Below are 24,539 nucleotides of genomic sequence, written 5' to 3' on the forward strand. Positions count from 1 at the left end.
ATTTGGTTACACAGTTACAGTCTTAAGGCCATAAAGTGTCCAAGGAAACACATCAGCAATCGGGTACGTTCACTGGAGGATGGCCAATGGCATCCAGAAAACCTCTGTTAGCTGGGAAGTCACATGGCTGACATCTGCTCTAAATTCTGGGTTCAAAATGGCTTTCTCCCAGGACTTTCTTCTGTAGGCTGCAGTTCCTCAAAAATGTCACTCTTAGTTGCTCTTGGGGCATTTTTCCTCTCTTAGCTTCTCTGGAGCAAAAGTCTGCTTTCAACAGCCATCTTCAAAATGTCTGTCTCAGCGCCTGTGCACTCTTCAAAGCGTCCCTCTTGGCTGTAGCAAGCTTGCTCCTTCTGTCTGAGCTTATCTAGTGCTCCATTAAACTAATCAAGGCCGACACTGAATGGGCAGGGCCACACCTCCATATGGAAGTTATCTAGAGTTATTACCCACAGTTGGGTGGTGCACATTTCCATGGAAACAACCTAATCCAAATGTTCCAACTTAATCCCCACTAATATGTCTGCTTCCACAAGATTGCATCAAAGAACTTGGCTTTCTCTGGGGGACACAATACACACAAACTGGCACACCTAGCAATTACAGCTTTCTGAGCTCCTAGCTTCCACGTTTCACTGCAGTATTCAGTGGTGTCTCCTTTATCTGGCACTGACATTCTCCAAGCTAGACGGGCTTTGCCTGGCCCTTTGGACATGGTCCCATCAAAGCAAATATTTGTTTTTGTCCCAGAACCTGAAAGCAATGCCTCTCTCCGAGAACAAGGGATTAAATCTTGATCCAAGGAAATCCAGGGACAAACTTGTTGTGAGATCTTTGAAGTATGGGTCTTAGGAATACCTGCCCTTTTGACTCCATTTGAAAGAGAAACTCAGCTGAAACTTTCCTGGAAAAAATAGATAATTAAAAATAAGTTTGACAGTAACCAAATGTGACAACCTGAAACAGTAAAACAAAGGAATCTCAAAACAGACACTTGTCGACAACCAAGCATGTGAGTCTTACAAGGATCAACGATTCTGACTCAGGGTGCTGAGTCAGAAACTTGGGCTGGGGTTTCTTGGCTTTGCACTTCAAAGTCCTGGTAAGACGACAGATTCACAGTCTTGTACGTTTCTTTTCTTCTCTTCAAGAAATCCAAACCACATGTAGTGGCTTATTAAATAAGCATATGTCATAACACATTTGGGTAACTATTGGGCAAACTAAAAATAAATTGACAACAGATCTCATGGAAGTTAATCAGTTGTTGCCTAGTAAACTGAGGAGGCTCTATGAGGGCCTGGGACCTGCCACTTCTTTATGTCGTTGGAGGGAGCAGCTGTAGGACTGAAGAGGACTGTGACAAAGTGGCCCTTCTTTCAAGAGCAGAGTGAAAATGAGCACCTGGGTTGTCACGTCAGAGATGTCTGTCTGCAGGGCATTTACGGAGGCCAGAACCCAGCTGGAAACTCAGAGTGGGTTTGGAAATAGGATCACTGCAGATGTAATTAGTTAAGGTTCTCGAGATGAAATACCCTGGGTTTAGGGTGGGCCCTAAATCCAATGATTTTGTGCATACGAGAGGAAGAGAGAACACAGAGGAATGCACTGAGAAGAAGGCCATGTGGAGATGGAGCAGAGGTTGGAGTGATGCAGCCACAAGCCAAGAACGCCTGAGGCCACCAGAAGATGAAGAGGCAAGGAAGGGTCCTCTCCACCAGAGCCTTCAGAGGGAGTGTGGCCCTGCCCACACCATGATTTCAGATTTCTAGCTTCCAGAACCGTAAGAGAATAAATCTCTGCTGTTTTAAGCCATCTGACTTGTGGTACCTTGTCACAGCAGCCCTAGAAAATTAAAACAGCAGCCTCTGTACCAGATTTGTTTGAGTGTTGGGTGAAAACCCAAACTGCTTGTCTGAGCAAAGGGCCATCGAGAATTTACCATCCTGCAGCTTTCAGGGGCACATCGGAAGGCTGTTGGCTTAACTGGGAGCTGGTTCTTAGAGGTTTTTGGCTTTTCTTAATGCTAGTCCTTATTTTACAGAGGTGGTCATTTACACTTGGTGGACAATCCCTAATATCTCCCCAAACACACGAATCTATCCCCATTTCTGGTGTCACAGGAGCCCAGAAATCCAAGAGTATTGCATGAGGCATTTGGATTTGCAGGCTGATTAGTTTCTTTGCTTCTCTGTGATTATTGTGGCTATACAAGATGAGGGTAGACAACTAGGCCCATCTTCTAAAAATCAACAGACTTGAACTCTAATCTCATCTCTACCATTAGCTCTGACAGCATGGGAAGAAGGGTGTGTCTTGGGAGCCAAGGGAGAAGAGAATTTCAAATGAGAAGAAATTGTCAGTTCTCCCCAATACTTGAGATAAATCAAGCAAATTTAGGACTTCAAATGCATGCATGGGATTTTTAAAAAACAATGTTATTGAGGTATAACTGACAAACAATAAGCTACACATATTTAAAATGTACACTTTCATAACTTTTGATTAATGTACGCAGCCTGCAACCATCACTGCACTCAAGAAAATGAACACATCCAACTTCCCCAAAATTCCCTCCTTCCTGCCCCTCCCTAACTTCCTCTCCAGGCAATCAATGAAGAGCTTTCTTTCATTGTAGATTAGTTTGAATTTTCTAGACTTTTATGCAAATGGTGTCATATAGTATGAACTCTTTTTTGTCTGGCTTCTTTCACTCAGCATAATTATTTTGAGATCAGGATTCATTCATGTTGCAGTATATATCAATAGTTCATTCTTTTCTATTGCTGAACAGTGTCCCATTGTACGGATATACTGCAGTTTATCAATTCATCAGTTGATGGACATTTAGGTTGGGTTGTTTTGTCTAATAAAAATAAAGCTGCTATGAACACATGCTTTGTATGAACATATGCTTTCTTTTCTTTTGAGTAAATACCTAGGAATGAAATGGCTGGGTCATATGATAAGTGTATGTTTAACTTTTAAAGGAACTGCTGAACTGTTTTCCAAAGTGGTTGTACCATTTTACATTCCCAGTATCATTGTATCAGAGTTCCAGTAACTGGAACTTACTCCACATCCCCTTAAGCATTTGGCATGGTCAGGCTTTTAAATTTTAACCATTCTAATAGGTGTGGTCCATGGGATTTTACAAGCAAGAATTTCTTGACAATTTTGAGAAATCATCTCCACTCTACTTGTGGGGGGAAAACCAGGCTGCTGTGGGCCGAGGAGATAGAAATCAAGAGTTGGAGATAAGTAAGTGCAGGCTGGTCTCTCTGAGATATTTGGCGATAAGGAAGGGCTGCAAGTTAATGTAAAAGTCAGGACCTTATACTCAAACTAGGGCCACTCTATAACTGAATTACTTCTTTCAGTTAATTATTTGCCAAGTTCACATTGTGAGTGGGTAGGTAGGGCATTACAAAACAAAATACTTCTTTTGAATTTCACCAAATTGTAAAGCCACCTTGTTTTCTGCAAGGTCTGGCCATTTTCTTTGCTTGGATTACTCATGTGTACTTTCCATGTCTCCATTCAGCTATTAGCCCTTCCAGGAAGAATTCCCTCGTTATAATGCCTTTGGGAGGTTCCAGTGGTTCTCAATTATCTCTGGGCACCAGAATCACGTAGGAAGCTTTTTTGACCTAAAATCTATTTCATCTGATAATAATACAGCCATCTCATCTCTCTTTTGGTTACCATTTGCGAGGCATATCTTTTTCTGTTCTTTTACTTTCAACTTCTTTGTCCTTGTATCTAAAGTGAGTTTCTTGTTGACAGAGTATAGATAGATCATGTTTTTTAAATCCTTTCTGCCAATCTCTGCCTTTTCATTGAAGAATTTAATCCATTGACATTTAAAGTAATTGCTGGTAAGAAAGGACTTACTTCTGCCATTTTGGTATTTGTTTTCTGTGTATCATATGCTTTTGTTCCTCAATTCCTCCATTAGTTCCCCTTTTTTTGGGAGTATGTAGCTGATTTTTGGTAGTATACTATTTTCATTCCCTTCTTCTTTCCTTTTCTGTGTATTTTTTAGTTATTTTCTTAATGATTACCTCAGTGATTACAACTATGATGGGGAACTTTTTTTATTAGAGAAGTTGTAGGTTTACAGAAAAATTATACAGACAGTACAGAGTTCCCATATACTCCTCCCTCCCCCACATACACAGTTTTCCCTATTAACATTTTGCATTAGTAAAGTACCTTTGTTATAACTGATGAATCAATATTATCATTACTATTAACTATAGCCCATAGTTTACATGAGGGATCACTCGCTGTCTTGTATAGTTCTATGGTTTTTAAAAATTTTTATTCTGGGAACATATATACAACTTACATTTTCCCATTTTAACCACTTTCAAATCTACAAGTCAGTGATGTTAACCACACTCACAATGTTATGCTAACCATCACCAGCATCCATTATCAAAACTTTTTCATCACTTTACCTGGAGCTTTTTAAAAATGCCAACTGTCCCGTTCACCCTGAGATTCTGATTCCACTATTCTGCAGTGGGGTCCCTGCATTTTTTAAAGTTTTGCAAGTGATTTTAATGTATGGGAGTTTCTCCTCTGGGTTTTCACAGCACCCTGTGACTACTTCTGCCATAGCACTCTTGATATTACATTGAAATGATGTGCTTCTTTCTTCTTCTAAAAAACAGCCTTTCTCAATGTAGGCTGCATGATCAAATCACATTAGGGAATTAAGATTCTTGATGCCCCTTAATAATCCCAAGCCAATTAAAGCTGAATCTCTGAGGGTTGGACATGGGCATCAGTATTTTTTTAAGCTCCTCAAATGATTCCAATTCATAGCCAAGTGTGTTGAACTACTACAAATTTGTAAACACCATTGGAACAGGAATTAAGCCTCATTGACTTTGGTAACTCCATTGCCAACACATGGCTGGTGCTTGGGGCTGGCATAAGTACATTAAGAAATTTCTTAAACTAAACTCTGCCAGAAAATGAGTTGATCATCTAGAAAGGAGGCTAAAACAAATAAATTATGGTGTTGCAGTAAATGGCATAAAACAAGTATAGTGGAGTTGCATCTTCATTAGGTATTGATAGGTAAGGAGAAAATTAAGAAACATCAACAACTATTCTTTATAATTCAACACTGCTGGTGCCTGCAACATCATGGAAACGGCGACTGTTTCTTCAGTTGAACACCAGATGAAGTACTGAGCTTGCATTGAGGAGTCATGTTGACTGAAAGAGTCATCTTTTTAAACACCATAGACACACTCAATTTGAAAGGACGCTCACTCCAAGAAAGGACTACAGGACTGGTAATCCAATAAGGGAAGAGCCAGTTCACACATTCCAGCTCTGCTTTCTCACAGACTCAAATGCTTGGTGGAATTTCCTTCACTTTTTAAATTGTATACTTTCTCTTTTGGCCAAGAGTGTATATTTTAATTTACATTTTTAAAATGTCTATATGATTCCATTTCCCTGCACTAGCAAAGAGCTTTGGGAGATAAAACTCATGTAATTATCGCATAAGGGAATGCATTTTGAATGGGGACAGGACTGGAGTTGTCATCAGGGCTAACCGGAATGAGGGATGAGACAAAGTCATGAGTCTAATAGCTTCTTCCTCTTGTTTTTCTATCACCTGTTTTCTCTTAGGCTTCTCCATATATTAGGGTTTGTGGGTACAAGTGGGTAAGAACATATGCTTGTAAGTGTCACCTCACAACCAGAGAGAAGATAAAATTTCTCCTGAGTTCCAATTGAAAACCCCCAAGAAAGACTCTGATTGGCCTACTTGGGTCACGTGGCTTTGTGGCAGAGGATAGAATGGATGCGGCGATTGGCTGCCCTCCCCACAGGTAAGGTGGACACAGAGTCAAGCAGCTCCCCCAAGATGCCTGGGGTGAGGTGGCTGCAGCTCTCTGTAAGTTAGTTCCCTTAAAGTAAATGCTTTGGACTGATCACCCTGCCATTTAATGCCTCTTTTCTCAGAATCACAACCGACCCTGTTGTAGGATGGTTTGGGGTAGTCCTGTATGGACCTTCTCATATTTCTTCTTTCAGGGCACATCCAGCTGCTGATTCCGTGGGAAGCAACAAATCTCCAGAATATAAGCTCCAGGCAGGCAAAGACTGTTTTGTTTATACTGGACTTCCAATACCTGCGAGAGTACTGGCTCATTATAGGCTCTGAAGTAAGTATTTGAATAACTGACTGAATCCTTAGCCTATCTGTCCTGCAATTACTCTGCTATTTCTTGCATTGCCTTCACCTGCTTTTGGACTCCAAGTATAGGTGCCATCACTGTGGGCACATCTAATTTTCAGCTCCTACTCCCCCTCCTTTCTTCTTAGCTCAATCAGGCCCACGCCAGGAGGCTCCGTGTCAGATCTCCTGAGATCTATGTTTCCATTCTGAAAACTTGCCAGTATTGGGGATGTCCAGATCTCTGCTTGCCTATCTAGCCTTGAAGATGAGACCACACAAATCTGGGTTCATTGCATGGTGTGGCTTTACAGATACGCCAAACACAGCAATAGAGGAAAAGAAGCTTTATTTCTCCGGTAGACAGGAGACGTAGTCAGCCTCAAATCTGCTCTCCTCCACTGCTTTTTCTTGTGGTTCATATACAGGTTAGAGACAAAGAAAGTTAATCATTTTGGGTAACATTTAGCAGCGGTATGGAGCATTTCATTTCTTATCTCATTATCTACTGCATCCCTTAAGGTTACATTCTTTATGACACATGATGCATGGTGCCTTCCAGTCCAGGACGATAAGGGTGAGGGAACACAGACAATAGTGATAGTGCCATACATTCCTGAGATTAACAAAACATCAGGTTAACGTACAATTTAATGTGTGTTTCTATGTCACTAAGTGCCTTTTCCCTCCACATGATTAGGTGCATAGCCTACATGTTATTTTCTGGTGTGACTAGTTTTTTAGGTAGCATACATATTGTTCTAGTTTGCTAGTGCTGCCAGAATGCAAAACACCAGAGATGGATTGGCTTATATAAAACAGGGTTTATTCAGTTACCCAGTTACAGTCTTAAGACCATAAAGCGTCCAAGGTAACACATCAGCAATTGGGTACCTTCACTGGAGGATGGCCAATGGCGTCCAGAAAACGAGTGTTAGCTCGGAAGGCACGTGGCTGTTGTCTGTTCCAAGTTCTGGTTTCAAAATGGCTTTCTCCCAGGACGTTTCTCTCTAGGCTGCAGTTCCTCAAAAATGTCATTCTTAGTTGCACTTGGGGTATTTGTCCTCTCTTAGCTTCTCCAGAGCAAGAGTCTGCTTTCAATGGCCATCTTCAAAATGTCTCTCATCTGCAGCTCCTGTGCTTTCTTGAAAGTGCCCCTCTTGGCTGCAGCTCCTCTTCAAAATGTCACTCTCAGCTGCACTGAGTTCCCAGGCAACAAAAGTGTTTAATATGGCTGCCTTGGCAATTACATCTTCCACTCCTATGGATGGGACAAAAATCATGACCAGGTGATCATACCAATGGAATAGAGTGAGTCCATTGGGCATGTAATGAGGACATATTAGCTATCGTATGGGGAAGTTTATCATAAATTGTTCCTTGAACCCAAGGTAACCCTAGAGTACATGACTCTACCATCCTGGTGGGGGCCAGGGCCATAAATATTTTCCACAGATCCACCGGGTTCCATTAGGGGTGGCCCGATATATCACAGGTCTCCAACTCCAATCAGTTCCATAACAATCACTGGCTAATAAAGTGATGATCTATTTACAATTTTCAGAGTGTAAATGTCCCATCTTACATGTCAGGGGAGGGTTATGTAGCTGGGAATGATTTTTTTTTTTTCTTTTGTTCCCATCAAATTGGAGACTTCAGGCTTAGTCTCCCACTGCTGGGAATAAGCCAGACCATTCCATCCCAGGGTTGAACATACCCATCTTTTATTCTCTTAGTCAAGTTTCTGACCTATGGTCTAACTAAAAGGAATATTGTAGTGAGACTTTGCTAGTGCCTTCATCAGACCCAATTGGGTTGAGTTTACTGGCCATCAGCTAGGGTCAGCCTTGGTGATGTCATTGATGCCTAACATGCTGTGTTTCTTCTGCATCTCAGTCATCAATTATTTAAGAGTCTTCCAGTCCATCCCCTGTAAGGGGGATACCCACCATGGCAAGCTAGAGACATGGACTAGAAATGGGCAATTGGCTGCAAATCCAGCAGTGAGGCTGATCATAGAAATGGCATATGAATAGGCCCACTGTAGAAAAAGATGGTTTTCTTGGGGTTTCACAAAAGAGCGCATTAGTGTTATAGAAAGATAGAAAACAAGCACCATAACCAAGCTGCTTAAGATTTCTTCTTAAATAGATATTTCAAACTGTCCAGAGCTTCATAAGTGTACTTAAGTTCCAGATCGTCAGGAAGATCCACCGACAGTGCAGCTTTCCAGCTGATAGGCAGGATATCTCCATTCTGGAGTGGTTGTAATTTCACTCGGGTGTGATGAATCCAAGGTTTTATTCCTTGTAACTTCAGAGAAGAATGAGTGACCAGTAATAGTAAATAAGGCCCAACTCATTTAGGATTCAGTTGAGCTTGGGGCTGCTGGTCCTTCCAAGTGAGGAGCCAAACCCAATCTCCAGGCGGATAATGGTGTAAGGAGGTATCTGTGGGGAACTTAAGATGGTTAGAGACATATTTATTAATCTCACTGAAAGTAGCGCCTAAAGATTTTATATACTGAACAGTAGCTAATTCTGAGCTGAAATGAATGTTTCCCACATACTCAACTTTTAGAAATGGCCTTCCAAATGAAATAAGCTTCAGTGGCAGAGAGATTCTGAAAGGAGCCGAGAGGTCACTCTGGTGGGCACTCTTACACACAATATAGACAATCCTTTTTAGGTTCTAATGAATCGGAATAGCTAACAGTGAACACCTGAAACTATCAAACTACAACCCAGAACCCTTGAATCTTGAAGGCAATTGTAAAAAATGTAGCTTATGAGGGGTGACAGTGTGATTGGGAAAGCCATAAGGACCACACTCCCCTTTGTCCAGTGTATGGATGCATGAGTAGAAAAATGGGGGCAAAAAAAAAGCACCCAATGTTCTTTTTTACTTTAATTGTTCTTTTCCACTTTAATTTTTATTCTTATTATTTTCATGTGTGTGGTAATGAAAATGTTCAAAAATTAATTTTGGTGATGAACACACAACTATATAATAGTACTGTGAACAATTGAATGTACGCTTTGTATGACTGCAATGGTATGTGAATATATCTCAATAAAATTGAATTAAAAAAAAAAGAAATGGCCTTCCAAATGTCATCTCAAAGGGGCTCAAACCCAGCCCACTTTGGGGTGCTACCCGGTTCCTTGAGAGGGCAACAGACAAGGCTTTATCCCATTTTAAGTGTTTCTGAGCAGATTTTGGCCAGGCTGTCCTTCAAAGTTCGATTCATGCATTCCATCTTTCCCGTAGACAGTAAGCAATATGCAGGCACCAGTCAATGCCTAAGAGTCCCAAAACATCATTAACAATCTCTGCTACAAAAAACTGGTCTTCTGTCACTTTACATAGAAAGCGGGAACTCAAATCTAGGAATAGTTTCTTTAAGTAAGCATTTTACAACTTCTTGTGCCTTTTCAGTCCATCGAGGGAAAGCCTCCACCTATCTGGTGTAGATATCTCCAAACACTGATAAGTACTTAAAGTTCTTAGGGACTTTCAACAGGACTGCAAAATCCACTTGCCAATCCTCCCCAGTGCCCAAACCCCTATGTCCTACTCCTTTGGTTCATAGAGGAACCTTGCAGCAGGGGTGGGGATTGACCCTTGCAAAGGTTACACATTGACTTGTTACATTTTGTACAGTTTGACACAGGTTGGGACCTACTAAGAACTGACTAATTCATTGGAAGAGAGTTTTCTTGTCCATAGTGAGTTATTTGATGAAAAAAGGTTTGACTAGGTTCTCAGGAAAAAGTAGTTTGCAATAGTCCTCATAGTCTTCTCCCCTCTTAAGCCAGCCTTGGTCTATTAATGTTGTAAATCCCCATTCCTTCACCCTTGCTAAATCTTTGTATGCTAAGGCTTTCCAAATCTCTGGAGTTCAGGATCTCACTAATTTTGCTGCAATGGGGGATGCTCTGGACTATGATTATGAACAATAGCAATAGTTCCTGGGGAAGGCTCTTGTTTACCTGCTTCTTTCGAAGCCTTTTGTGCCAGCCTGTTTCCCATGGCTTCTTTACTAACCATGGATGGATGTTCTTTGCAGTGGACAATGGACAATTCTTCTGGATACATTACTACATCCAATAATTTTAGAATTAAATCTACATGCTTTATGTCCTTGTTAGCTGCAGTTAACAAACTGTGTTCCTTCCAAATTGCCCTATATGCATGCAAGATGGCAAACACATAACTTGAGTCTATGTATATGGTGACCCGCCTTCTTGCACTCAGCTGTAGGGCTCTTAGAATGGCAACTAATTTCACCCTCTTTGCTGAAGTTCTGGGTGGTAGAGGCTTTGCCTCCTGTATCTCTGTGAGGGTGACTACTGAATATCCTGCCTTCTGTTTACCCTGGTCCATGTAACTGCTCCCATCAGTGAACATTTCTAGATCAGAGTCTGCTAATGGCACGTCCATTAGCCCTGGTCTGCTTGAAAAGACTTCATCCAACAGCTGAGCACAATCATGTTTTGGGCAAGTCCATTCAGACCCTTTCTTATATTCTGGGAGAGGGTAGCAGGACTGAGCTTATCTATACTCTTTAGGATGACATTTGGATTGTCCAGCAGCAATGCCTGATAGCAGCATAGACTTCCCATTATAAGCCATTGTCCCCGTTTTTGTTCTAGTATGGTAAGGAGATAATGGGGTTGGGGGGGGAGGGTAAGGGCACAGGTTGGGGAGCCCAAAGTGAACTTTTCAGCTTCTTGAAGGAGTTCACAAGTGGCTGCTACTGCACTTATATAAACAGGCCATCCTTGGGCCACTGTGTCAAGCTGTTTTGATAAATAAGCCACTCGTCATATGGCTCCTTCCAAAAGGCTGTACAAGCAGTCCTAAGGCCATGCCATGCCTCTCACGGATGAACAGGTTGGATTCTTCCGTGGGTTCAGGGAGTCCCAAGGCTAGAGCTGACATCAATTTGTCTCTTAAACTTTGAAAAGCAATTGTGCATTCTGGTGTCCATTCCAAAGGATCTTTTCCATTTCCCTTCAGGGCCAGATATAAAGGTTTGGCTATTAGTCCAAAATTGGGTATCCACAGTCGACAGTAGCCGGCCATGCCTAAGAAACCTCTTAATTCCTTTTTATTCTTTGGTGGGGCCATTCACCATATGGCCTATTTCCTACTTGGCAACAAGGCCCTTTGTCCCCTAGAAAGTTCAAATCTTGGATATTTAACATGAGTTTGTGTAACTGACCCTCTTCTCAAATACCTTCTATCCTTTTTTGGCTAGACTGTTCAGCATCATCATGGTATTAGTATATTGATTTCTGCTAGCGAGTTTTACTCCCTGAATATCCCTAGGCAAGGCTTGTCCAAAAAGGATCAGGTCATTTTTTAATCCTTGAGGCAACACACTCCAACAATACTGCTGTTTTATTCCTGTGCCGGCTTCTTCCCATTTGAATGCAAAGAGTTTTCGTGTCTTTATCTAATGGGATGCAATAGAAGCCATCCTTCAAATCTAAAACTGTGAACCAGGTCTATGCACCAGAAATGTTGATAAGGAGAGTATACAGATTAGGTACTATGGAATGTACAGCTTCTATTACTTGATTCATAATCTTAAGCCTTGGACAAGTCTATAATCTTCAGTCCCTGTTTTCAGCACTGATAAAATGGGTGGCTTAAAGTCTGACTGGAAGGGCTTTATTAGTCTCCATTCTAAAAATCTTTTAATCAGTGGTGAAATGCCCTCTCCGCTTCTCGTCTAAGGGGTATCGCTTTAGGCATGGTAGAATGACATTTGGCTGAAATCTTACCATGACCTTGTGCATCTTTGGCCCATCCAGGGGTTCCCCCTATGGCCTATTCCTTCACAGGAACTTGTTGGATGCTTTTGGATACCCTGAATTTTTCAGTGCAGACTGTTAGACCCAATATCACTGCTTGCAGAGTGATATTGACTGCCAGACTTGTAGATTTATTTTGCCAGGTGAGGAAGAGAGAGAGACTTACAACTTAGACAATAAGTCTCAACCTAAAAGAGGAAGTGGGCATTTGGGCATATGAAGAAATTTATGACTCAACTGAGTTTCTCCAATTTGGCATTGCAGCAGCTGCGAAAAGAATCAGTAGTAATTCCATACACTCCAACAACAGGGACAGATTCATTTGAAGGACAGCTCAGTCTCTGGTTTAAAACAGAATAAGTTGTTCCCGTACCCACCAGGAAATTTACTAATTTCTCACCTACTTGGGATGAGACCCAAGGTTCCTTGTGGGTGATCGGGATGGTTTCCCAACTGGTGGAGTTGGGCCCAGTTACTCCAGTGAGTATCTTCATTTCCCTTTAGTTGTGGGCTTTGGGTTGCTGATGTTCCTTTTGTTTCTTTCAGAGTCAAGGTGGGACAATCCTATTTCCAATGCACTTCTTCCCTGCAGTAAGTGCATTGCTGGGGCCCCAGTGGTTTTTTGGGGGGCCGGGAGATCTTACCTTTCATAGACTCTTTGTGTTGCTGAAAAGTTTTCCTCAGGACCACTCCTAGGAGATCTTAGCATTCAGATTAGTTTCATATGCAGTAGTTTTCCTTTTGTCCTTCTCTTGAGCTGTGTCATGATTATAGAATGCTTTGAACGCAATTTCCACTAACGCCAAAATCGGCAGCCTGAGCCCACCCTTGATTTTCTGCAGTTTTCAACAAAATCAGGGGTGCTCTGGCAAATCAAGGACTGATTCACATTGCACTGATTTATTGGGTTTCTGGGCTTATATCAGCAAACTGACAGTATGCCTCGAATAGCCTTTCTAGGAACATTGACCGGTTTTCATCTGGCTTTTGGATAACTTCTTGAATTTTACTTAAATTATTCTGTTTAAGCACTCCATTTCTAAGTCCCACAATTATACATGCTTTATAAGGGTTGAGCTTTGTTCACTGGGGCTCCAACGTGGATCAGCTACTGGCACAGCCTGACTTCCAGGGACCTGCATGAGATTGTTTGAGTTGCTATTAGCCAAAGAGTCAGCATGATCCTGTGCTTTTTCTAAAACCACTCATTTCTCCTCAGAAATCAACAGACCATTCAATAAAGACTGACTAAGGGCTCACTTCAGCTTGTGTGTGCCATATTGACTTGAAAAGATTCTCCGTTCTTCTAGGATGCTCTTAATAACTAGGAATTATATTCTTCCAATTGTAGAGGTCAGGAGTGGAGATGCAAATGTACATATAGACATCCTCTTGGCTGGCTCTGGTCATCTTTTCCAGCCAGCACTTGTCAAAGAGGGAACTGTACCTGATTTGCCCTCCAGAGGTAGGGACACCCTACCTAAAAGTCCTTGCAACCCAGGTATGAGGTGGGGAGGCCATTGATGGGGGGGTCTAAAGGCATCTCAGGTTCGTCCTCATTTCTCCAGTAAGGAGTGCCCTGATTATTACCTTGTTTATAACCCAACTGCCGTACCATTTCTTTAACTGTATCTTGTACCAAGTTCTTAATGTCATTGTCCTTATTCTGGGATTTAGGAGCTGCATTTGTTAGTTCCCCATTCAGGAGCTCTGCATACACTTTAATTTGAAGCTTAGGAATCTTGGCTACTAATTTTTCAGCCTGAGGTTAAGGGGCCTCAGCCGTTTCCTTCGTAGCCTGGATCTCAGGAGGCTTGGCTGCTACCTTCCCATTTAGGGGTCAGGAACCTTAGGCATCTCCTCTTGAATTTGAGGCTTGGAAATTCTCAAAGCAGGGGAGGCTTGAGGCCTGGCTGATGGGTAAAATGCCATGCGCAAAACATTCTCTCTGCAACTCCTCATTCTGAGCTAAAGCCACAAAACATTGCGCATACGAATTTCATCCCATTTACTCAATCTCTTACAAAGTAGATCTAACTGCAAAACAGTGTTATAATCTATTGATCATTGGCTTGGCCACTTTTAGCCATCTTCTAATTCATATTAAGGCCAAATTACTTCACATAAATGTATCATCCTTTTGTTTGTCATGGGTTCATATCAAATTGCTCCCGGTGCTTAAGAATGCAATTTAAAGAATCATCCTTCCTATTTTCTTTAGATTTTCCACTCATGTTGTTTCCCATGTTAATATTCTTTAAATAACCCTTTTGAGACAAGACAATTCAGAAACCAAAAGCTAGGCAACAAGTTTCAGTGACACTTCCTTACGCCAAAGACTGCTCTCTATCTAACCCAAACAATTTTTCTAAGCACAATAACCCGCTTACAGCTTTGGCAAGAAATAGTGTGCCACTGAACACATACAAGGGCCTGTACATATATATATTCATTTGCACTCACACAGTAGACCTGTTTTCCTCCACAGCTTGCTCCCATTGGAAGACTAGACACCCGGGGCAAGAGACCCTCGCCCAGCTCTTGGAGAAAACCTCTCAGACCAGGATTTGTGAATGTCTTACCTCGGGGGTCCAGGAATCCACAGAGCAGCGCATCAGCCAGATGTCTGGTCCCTTTGTCATCACCACACTGAAGATGAGACCACCCTAATCTGGGTCCATAGCTCAGCACGGCTTGTTTTACAGACACACCAGATGCTGCTGTAGAGGATAATATGTTTTATTTTGCCAGGAGAGGACAGGAGATGAGATGTAGTCAGTCTCAAATCTATCCTCCTCCACTGATTTTTCATATACAGATTAGAGACAAAGAAAGATGATCATCTTGGGTAACATTTAGCAGGGGTCTGGAGAATTTTATTTCTTATCTCATTATTTCTGCATCCTTTAAGGCTACATTCTTTAAAATACATGCTGCATGGTACCTCCTAGTCTAGGATAATAAGAATAAGAGAACATAGACAATAGTGATAGCACCATACATTCTTGAGTTTGACATAACATCAGATTAATGTACAATTTAACTTGTGTTCCTACGTGACTGAGTGTATTTTCCCTCCACATGACTAGATGCATCGCCCACATTTTATTTTCTGGTGTGATTAGTTTTTTAGGTACTGTAGATAGTTTATTCTCTATTCTAGAAGTTTTCTCAACATTTAAAATTCTAACAATACTGTCTTGACACATTATCAATAGCTCTACCTACTTGACCCTTGGCTCCTGCAATGACCTCTGGCTTCCCTGGCCTGACCCATATCTTTTCCTTTTCCTATCTTGTATCCCCAACTTTTCTTCACCCACTCATTCCAGCTCTCCTATACAAACTTTAGGGATGGGCTTTCAGAGATATCAAAGTCAGAACTTCATTCTAGTAAAACCCAGAATATGTCAGTCACTAAATATTCCATGGTACCTGAGTCTCACCCTTGAGAGAATATTTACCTCCCTAGGGATGATGTGCTGGTTTGAATGTATTATGTCCCCCCAAAACGCCATTATCTTTGATGTAATCTTGTGTGGGCAGATGTATCAGTGTTGATTAGACTGTAATTCTTTGAGTGTTTCCATGGAGATGCACCCCACCCAACTGGGGGTGATGACTCTGATTAGATAATTTCCATGGAGCTGTGGCCCCACCCATTCAGCATGGGCCTTTGATTAGTTTACTAGAGCACTATATAGAAGGAGCGAGCTTGCTACAGCCAAGAGGGACACTTTGAAGAATGTACAGGAGCTGAGAGAGGAGCTGCAGATGAGAGACAGATTGAAGATGGCTATTGAAAGCAGACTCTTGCTCCAGAGAAGCTACGAGGGGACAAAGACCCCAAGAGCAACTAAGAGTGACATTTTTGAGAAGCTGCAGCCTAGAGTGGAATGTCCTGGGAGAAAGCCATTTTGAAACCAGAACTTTGGAGCAGATGCCAGCCATGTGCCTTCCCAGCTAACAGAGGTTTTCTGGATGCCATTGGCCATCCTCCAGTGAAGGTACCCAATTGCTGATGTGTTACCTTGGACACTTTATGGCCTTAAGACTGTAACTGTGTGTGCCGGTTTGAATGTATTGTGTCCCCCAAATGCCATTATCTTTGTGGTCTTGTGGGACAGATGTTTTGGTGATGGTTGGATTTGCTTGGAATGTGCCCCACCCAGCTGTGGGTAATGATTCTGATGAGATGTTCCCATGGAGGCGTGGCCCTGCCCATTCAGGGTGGGCCCTGATCGGTGGAGCTATATAAATGAGCTGACTCAGAGAGAGGGAACTAACCGAGTGCAGCTGTGAGTGATGTTTTGAAGAGGAGCAAGCTTGCTAGAGAGGAACGTCCTGGGAGAAAGCCGTTTTGAGGCCAGAGCTTTGGAGCAGACGCCAGCTGCCTTCCCAGCTAACAGAGGTTTTCCGGACGCCATTCGCCATCCTCCGGTGAAGGTACCCGATTGCTGAGGTGTTACCTTGGACGCTTTGTGGCCTTAAGACTGTAACTGTGTAGTGAAATAAACCCCTGTTTTATAAAAGCCTATCCATCTCTGGTGTTTTGCATTCTGCAGCATTAGCAAACTAGAACACTGTGTAACCAAATAAACCCCCTTTTATAAAAGCCAATCCATTTCTGGTGTTTTGCATTCTGGCAGCATTAGCAAACTAGAACACCCCTCTTCTCCCAGCCCCTGGAAACAGTTGATCTATTTTCTGTTTCTAAATACTCTTATTTTCAGGAGTAAGTACCTGAAACCCAGGAACCTCAGATACACACACACACACACACACACACACACACACACAGAGTTGCCTCTGTATTTCTACCCACTATACAGCCAAACACTCTCTTACCAATGAGATTGAGGAAGAGCGGATGTATGAAATTAACTTTCACATGATCATTTGGGGGATAATCAAATATAGGAAAAGGAGGAAATAAAACATGAGGTTATTGTCAAGCTCTTAGTCTTTAGACCAATTTCTGTGTCAAGGCCTCCCTTTTCTGAAGAGAGAGTCTTTGGGGTCGCTCCATGCTTAGGAGATTAGGTGGCTCCAAAAAGCAGCTGAAAGTTTTCTCCTACAGACAGGGTCCCAGGGTGTTTAGAAAGCCACACATAACAGAATTTGGTGCCAAAGTCCCATAAAAGTCAGTGTAGGTATTTTAGGTTCTTTGGCTGCTCAAGCAAACGCCATGCAATGGGCTGGCTTAAACAATGGGAATTTATGAGTTCACTGTTTTGAGGTGGGAAAATGTCCAAGTCAAGGCACCATCAAGGTGATGCTTTCTCCCCAAAGACTGGCTTTCTGGGGCTGGCTGCTGGTGATCCTTGGTCCTTGACTCCTCTGGCATGTGAAGTGCACACAGCAGCCTCTCCCTTCTCTTTTAGTTTCCATTAACCTTCAGCTCTTGCTTCCTGTGGCTTTCTCTCTCTGTGTCTGAATTTCATTCTGCTTAAAAGGGACTCTAGTAATAGGATTAAGACCTATCCTGATTGAGGTGGGCCATACCTTATCTGAAACGAAAACCTCATCAAAAGTTCCTGCTTACAATGGGTTCATGCCCACAGGAGTGGATTAAATTTAAGAACAAGTTTTTTTCTGGGCTATATACAGTTCAAATCACCACAGCAGGGGAGTATAACATCAGAGCTGATTTCATCTGTGCAACCTGAGAATATACCTTAAGTTGGGCTGGATGCCATCATATATAAAGAGAAAAATCGTAGCACAAAGCAGGTGATTAGATGTCCTTCCTTGCCTCTTTTTTGCCTCCTCCTGGATCCCCAAAAATGTTTCACTTCATTTCCGTTTGCTCTTGTTAAAATCTAATCCTTTTACACCAGAATACAGTGTGGTTGGGTGAATGGTTTCTTCCAAATGCTTCAGATAAGGATGCTGAGATGTTTGCAGCTACTAGTTGTTTTTGTTTTTCTTGAAATTTTATCGAGATATAGTCACATAACATACAATCATCCAAAGTATACAATTAGTTGTTCACAGTATCATCATATAGTTGTGCATTCATTACCACATTCAATTTTTGAACATTTTCATTACTTCAAAAAATAATAATAAAAATAAAAATAAGAATAAAAATAAAAGTAAAAAAGAACACCCAAAACAACCCATCTCCCCCTTGCCCCCCTGTTACTCATTTACTTTTTTTGTTTCCATTTTTTTACCCTTCTGTCATACACTGGATAAGGAGAGTTTGAGTACAAGGTTTTCTACAATCACACAGTGTAAGCTCTATACTTCTATACTTGTCTTCAAGAAACAAGGCTACTTGTTGCAGTTCAACAGTTTCAGGCATTTTCTTCTAGCTATTCTAATACACTGAAAACTAAAAAGGGATATCTATATAATGCATAAGGATAATCTCCAGAATGACCTCTTGACTCCATTTGAAATCTCTCAACTCCTGAAACTTTACTTTGTTTCATTTCTCTTCCCCCTTTTGGTCAAGAAGATTTTCTTAACCCCATCGTGTTGGGACCAGACTCATTACCTGGAGCCACGTCCCATGTGACCAGGGAGATTTGCATCCTGGGAGTCATGTCCCATGTAAGGGGAAAGGCAGTGAGTTTACCTGCCAAGTGGGCTTAGAAAGAGAGAGGCTACATCTGAGCAACAAATGAAGTTCTCTGGGGGAGACTTTTAGGCACAATTGTAAGTAGCTTAGCCTCTCCTTTGCAGTAACAACCTTCACAAGGGCAAGCCCCAAGATTGAGGGCTCAGCCTACTAAATTGATAGTCCCCAATGTTTGCAAGAATATAAAGAATTCCCCAGGTGGGTAAATTAAATATTTCCACATTTTTCAATATTCTCACCCTTAGCTACTTCATGGGAGCAGAATATCCTCCTAAACCCACCCAGAGGACAAACAAGAGCTGACAGGCAGGTTGGGTTTGTGGGACTAGGCCAGCGAGTATAGCTGGCTAAAGGCAAACAAACACAATGCTCAAAAACATGAAGGATGGAAGAAATTGATGACACCTCAACTTTGAAAATGAAAGAAAGGGCTAGGCATGGTTTAAGAATTTAGATGAAGAGTTTACATTTAAATTAGCTTGAATATCCCATTTGTTCAACTGTTAAATATAGATATCTCAAATTAGGATTCATTTGTCTACAACTCAGCACAGTGACTTGGTGATTATATCTGTCCAGAACATTCTGTAATTCTCTCCATAAAGATCTTGCGCATCCATTTATTTTTCAGGACTTCTGGTGTTTGGAATTGGATTAATCACAATTCTTGGTCCATGATTCACTCTGTGCATTGGTCCATGTGCGGCCCTCTTTTCTATAACTGTATAGTTATTTTTGGTGATGTTGTAAGCATCATGAATCCAACACCCCATACAAATCCCAGGAGCTTGGCCAGAGCCTACCTCTAACTCCCCCTTTCCAATCCCCTTATCTCTCCCACCTGAGGTTACTCTCCTCCTACATTTTACATCCATCACTCTCTCACTTTGCATACTATAGAGTTTTTTGGCATCTATATGAATTTCTAAAATTTATTTTGATTTTAATTGTTTTAACATTATGAAAAATTACATTATGCTGTATATCATTTTTAGGACTATTTCCAATTAACATTACATTGGTTCATCCATACATTGGTTCAGCAGCTGTGGCTGCTGTATCCCATTCATTTTGGCCTCTGCATAAAATATTATTATATTAAATACCACAGGTTTTTTTTTTTTTTTTCATCCTTTACCCTGTTGATGAGCATTTGGGTTGTTTCTTTGCTATTATGAACATTGCTCATGAACATTCTTGGTAATATTTTGTCACAGACATATGCCCAAATTTCTCTTAGGGCACACTTTTGTTTTGTTTTAATACCTTATATTAAGGAATAATTTACGTACAGTAAAATAAACCTAGTGTAAGTGTGTGGTTGAATGAGTTATAACAAATACTCATGTAACCTCCACCACAACCATGTTTGTAGAACATTCCCACATCCTCAAAATGTCCCCTCATCATGGCACATATTTTGCTGAGTGTATTCATAATTGTCTTGGCTTTTTATTGCTCTCATGAATGGTATATTACTTTGTATTGCATGTTTATTGCTTATGAATGGCATATAGAAGAATGTTATTGACTACTTTAATTAGAGCAATTGTAGGTTTACAGAAACATCATGCAGCAGGTGCAGAGCTCCCATATACCCCCCTGAATGTTATTGATTTTAATATGTTTATTTTGTACCAAGGAGCCTTATTAAACTCACATCTCATTACAATAGTTTGTCTATAAATTCTCATGGATTTTCTGAGTAGACAATAGTCTGTCTGCAATGAAACAAAAATTTTGCTTTATTTTTTTCCAATACTTCCACTTTGTGATGAATTATGAGTCCATCTGGCTGGACTATTATACCCAGTTACTCAATCAAATGCTAAAGTGGGTATTTCTGTGAAGTTACTTTGTAGATATGGCAAGCTTCTACAGCCAGTTGACATTAAATAAAGGAGATTCTTCTTCATAATGTGGGTGGGCCTCATCCAATCAGCCAAAAGTTCTGAAAAGCAAAACAGGTTTCCCTGAGAAAGAAGAAATTCTACCTCAAAACTGCAGCATCAACTCCTGCTTGACAGTTCCCAGCCTGCCCACCCTACAGATTTTGGGCTCACCAGTTCCCACAATTACATGATCCAATTCCTTGAAATAAATTACATATATCTCCTACAGGTATATAGGAGAGCCCTGACCAATACCTCACTACCTATTTCCTTTTCCCTTGCCTAAGACTTCCACTACAGTGTTGAACTGTAAGGTTAACAGGAGTGCAGACACTTTCCTCTAAATTACTGCCTCCCACAGCTCCAAGTCCAGCCTTCTGGGATGCACACTAATTGAAGAGGTATTCCTAGTTACGGGAAGGATGCATAGACAAACTACAGCAACAAACTAGCCAACAACCATTTACATTTGGCTTTACAGCACAGCCAGATATTTCAAACCCTGGGGGCCCAGATATTTTTACAAGACATATTTGTTTCAAAAATTTAAAGTCATAAATGTTTACCATCAAAATTTAAAAAAATATAAAAACAAAAGTGCATTGGGGAAGAGGAAAGGGTGACTGATAGTCCTACCAGAACAAATGGCAGGTGTGAAGGGTATTTTCCCAAAAGGCACATAAGATGTTACTTCCAGAAGAACAGAGAACAGATGCAGGAAATAAATCATAGATGTAAAGAGCATAAGACCAAGCCTTTCAGGATAATCCAGTGTCCTGTAATAATCTGTCTCCTCTGACCTGCATTGTCCTCTCTGTCCCTTTCTACGGATGCCTCTCCTGGCTTCCAGGTACTTCCCTTAGCCAGCTACCGCCATAGGATTTCTTCTTGTGTATGCCTTGTGCATGTCTCACTTTCTAGGTCTTATCATTTGTTCCTGTCAGTGACTTTCTGTGCCCCAATTATTTCCTTTCTTTTTTTTTTCCTCTCTCCCTTCTCATTGGAGTTTTTTCTTTACTTGACCCAAGGTGCTTTTTTTCTTTTTATCCTGGTTGAATTACCAAGTGAAAAATGTATTTTTTTTATTTAGAAAGTGAATTAATGGAACATATTATGATTCTCTTTTAAAAAGATTAAATTATGGTATTTATGTGACTTTTAATTGAAGAGAAGGGCTGGGAAGAAGCCCAGGGGCTTTTGGTAGAAAAGCTGTCCAGCCATTACCATCACCATCACCATCATCACCACCGTTATCACCACCATCACCATCACCACCATCACCACCGTTATCACCACATCACCACTGTTATCACCATCACCATCATCACCACCGTCATCACCATCACCACCGTCATCTCCATCATCACCACCATCACCACTGTCATCACCATCACCATCATCACCGTCACCGTCATCACCACTGTCATCACCATCACAATCATCACCACCGTCATCACCACCATCATCACCACTTCATCACCTTCACCATCATCACCACCATCATCACCAATGTCATCACCACTGTCATCAACATAATCATCATCATCATCATCATCAGATAGCAATTATATATTCAGCATCTTCCAAGTGCTGGGCTCTGTTCTAAGTGCTTTACATGTTACTTCATTTAACTCCTACAACCTCTCTATAAAATATCTATTTTGATAATAATAGCTACAACATATTAGATGCTTCCTGTGTGCTAAACACTATGTTAATTAGCTTATATTTATTATCTCATTTATGCTATCTAGTGGTACATGTGTATGCTATTTTAACAAAACAAAGGCCAGATGAGTTCTCTGCAACATCTATTTAAAGATAACCTAATTTATTTGTCTACAACCTGGCTTCACCTCTCTAAACTATCCAAATCAAGACCAAATGCTCATTTTTAGAGAATCTGATGTTCTTGGCTTGATGTCAATCTCAAGACATGGGAAAATCAATCCCTCAGAAGACAACAGGATAAAAAGGAATTTCAAAGCCTAATTGGTAACTGAGCACATGGAGAGCAAGAGGAGACACAAGGTTCTGAGCCCAAAGTGCAGAGAACCTGAGTAATGGTTCAGAATAAAGAGCTCAGAATGAATAACTAAGAGCATCACCACAGTGTTCTCTGTCCGGACAATTAGGTTACCGTGGGAAAACATGCAGCTATTTAAGGACAGAAAAGAGCTCTGTGTAGGGCTTCCCAAAGCTCCCTCACCTTCTTGTGGGCTCTGAAGAAGCCAGTGGTGGATGATCCTAAGTGCTTCTCCTTAGGTTTTCACTACTTAAAGGGTAGTCCCTGAACCAGCAGCACTGACATCACCCAGGAGCTTGCTACAGCATCTAGGACCCTACTCAACAACTACAAAATCAGAATGTTCATTTTGCCAGGATTCCTGGTAATTCCTATGCCCATTAAACTTTGAGAAGAACTGCCTTAAGGTATGTCAGATCAGTAAGGAAGGAAAACATAAACATTCTGGGAGCAATAGGCTCCCAGAATGATCATGCCCCACTTTTCAAAACCCTTCAGTCGCTCCCAATGTCCTTGTGATAAGGCTCCAACTCCTTGGTGTGGATTTGGACTCCCATCTCCAGCCACCTCTTCTCACACTCTTCCCGTCTACACTCCAGCCAAGCTCAAGTTCAAGCAGTTCCACAAACCAGCCAGGTTTTCTTTCTGCTCTGTAATTGTACATATTTCTGCTGTCTGTTGTGCTTTTCATCACTTTAACAAACAAGAATGTTTAAAAGCCAGAGAGATATAGTGCTGAACATGGCTATATAAGACATCCTGTGAAAAAAATCTCCCCAGAGATTCTGAGACTATAAGGAAAAACTCCACTTGCTTAGAACTCTGGAGGATGGTAGGGACTGGAGAAGGACTCCGCAAATGCTGAATCAGAGAAGGAGAAAAATATCAGGTAGGAAACTTCCCTCCCAGACCAGCCGGTCCTCTTCTCCTCCACTTCACTCAGTTCCATGCAAAGCTTGGGAGTTCTCCAGAGGCTGTAGCCTGGGTCCCACCCGCTTGGGGACAGACTACAGAGGAACTCAAGCAGTGAGTTAGAACCCCACACATATCCAGGCACAGGGACACAAGTCTGCAGAGACCCAGGGTGGAACACAAGCCACTGAGGAGTGCTGCATACAAAAGGGCCCCTTGGGAGTGAGGCGAGGGGAACCGGTGCCAAATAGCAGTGTCCAAGTGGTGCAGTCGCTCAATCCAGTTACTGCCGGTGGGATTCCCTAAACACAAAACAGACTTTTCCGGAGTGGCCCACTTTTCCGGATTGAACCCATCTGGCAGCCTGGGGTGAGATAAACTACGGGGAAGAAACTGGAGGCAGAAAGCCTCACAGAGGAAAAAAAGGGGAAGGGGGTGTTATACTGAACTGCTGTATGACTGGAGGTTCCCAGAACTGAAAAGTGTAAGGAAAATGGAGCACTGTGTAAGGGAGAGAATTTAAACAATTCATAGGAACTGGGGAGAAAATTTTGCACACAAACAAACAAAACAGATCAAGATTCCCAAAGAATGAACAGAGGAAAGGAAGCTTTCTCCAGTAGGTGAAACAATTACACAAAAAATGCAATTTAAAAAATTATACTGCATATCCAGGGCAAGAATCAGATGAAGAAGAGCTGAGAAAATCTGATCAGATAAATTTGGGCTTTTCTAAAGATCCAGAATAAGTTGGACAAAGCATCAAAGAAGAGCCTTAAAACAAAGCCAATTGACAATAAAACCATAGCCAAGAGGGAGAAACTGATGTTCAGAGTTACCTCATCAAGATAATCAGACACCTAGACATCAGCAAAAAGTTACAAGCCATACTAAGAAATGGGAAGATATGGCTCAGTCAAGGGAACAAATTAAAACTTCAGAGGAGACACAGAACTTGGAACATCTAATCAAAGAAATTCAAACAAATCTCCTAAGTCAGTTCAAGGAGATGAAGGAAAATATGCATAAAGAGATAAAGGATATTAAGAAGACAATGTATGAATATAAAGAATTTGAAAATATAAAAATAATA

The sequence above is a fragment of the Choloepus didactylus genome, chromosome 12 (genome assembly GCF_015220235.1).
Source record: "Choloepus didactylus isolate mChoDid1 chromosome 12, mChoDid1.pri, whole genome shotgun sequence".
In the NCBI taxonomy this organism is placed as follows: domain Eukaryota; kingdom Metazoa; phylum Chordata; class Mammalia; order Pilosa; family Megalonychidae; genus Choloepus; species Choloepus didactylus.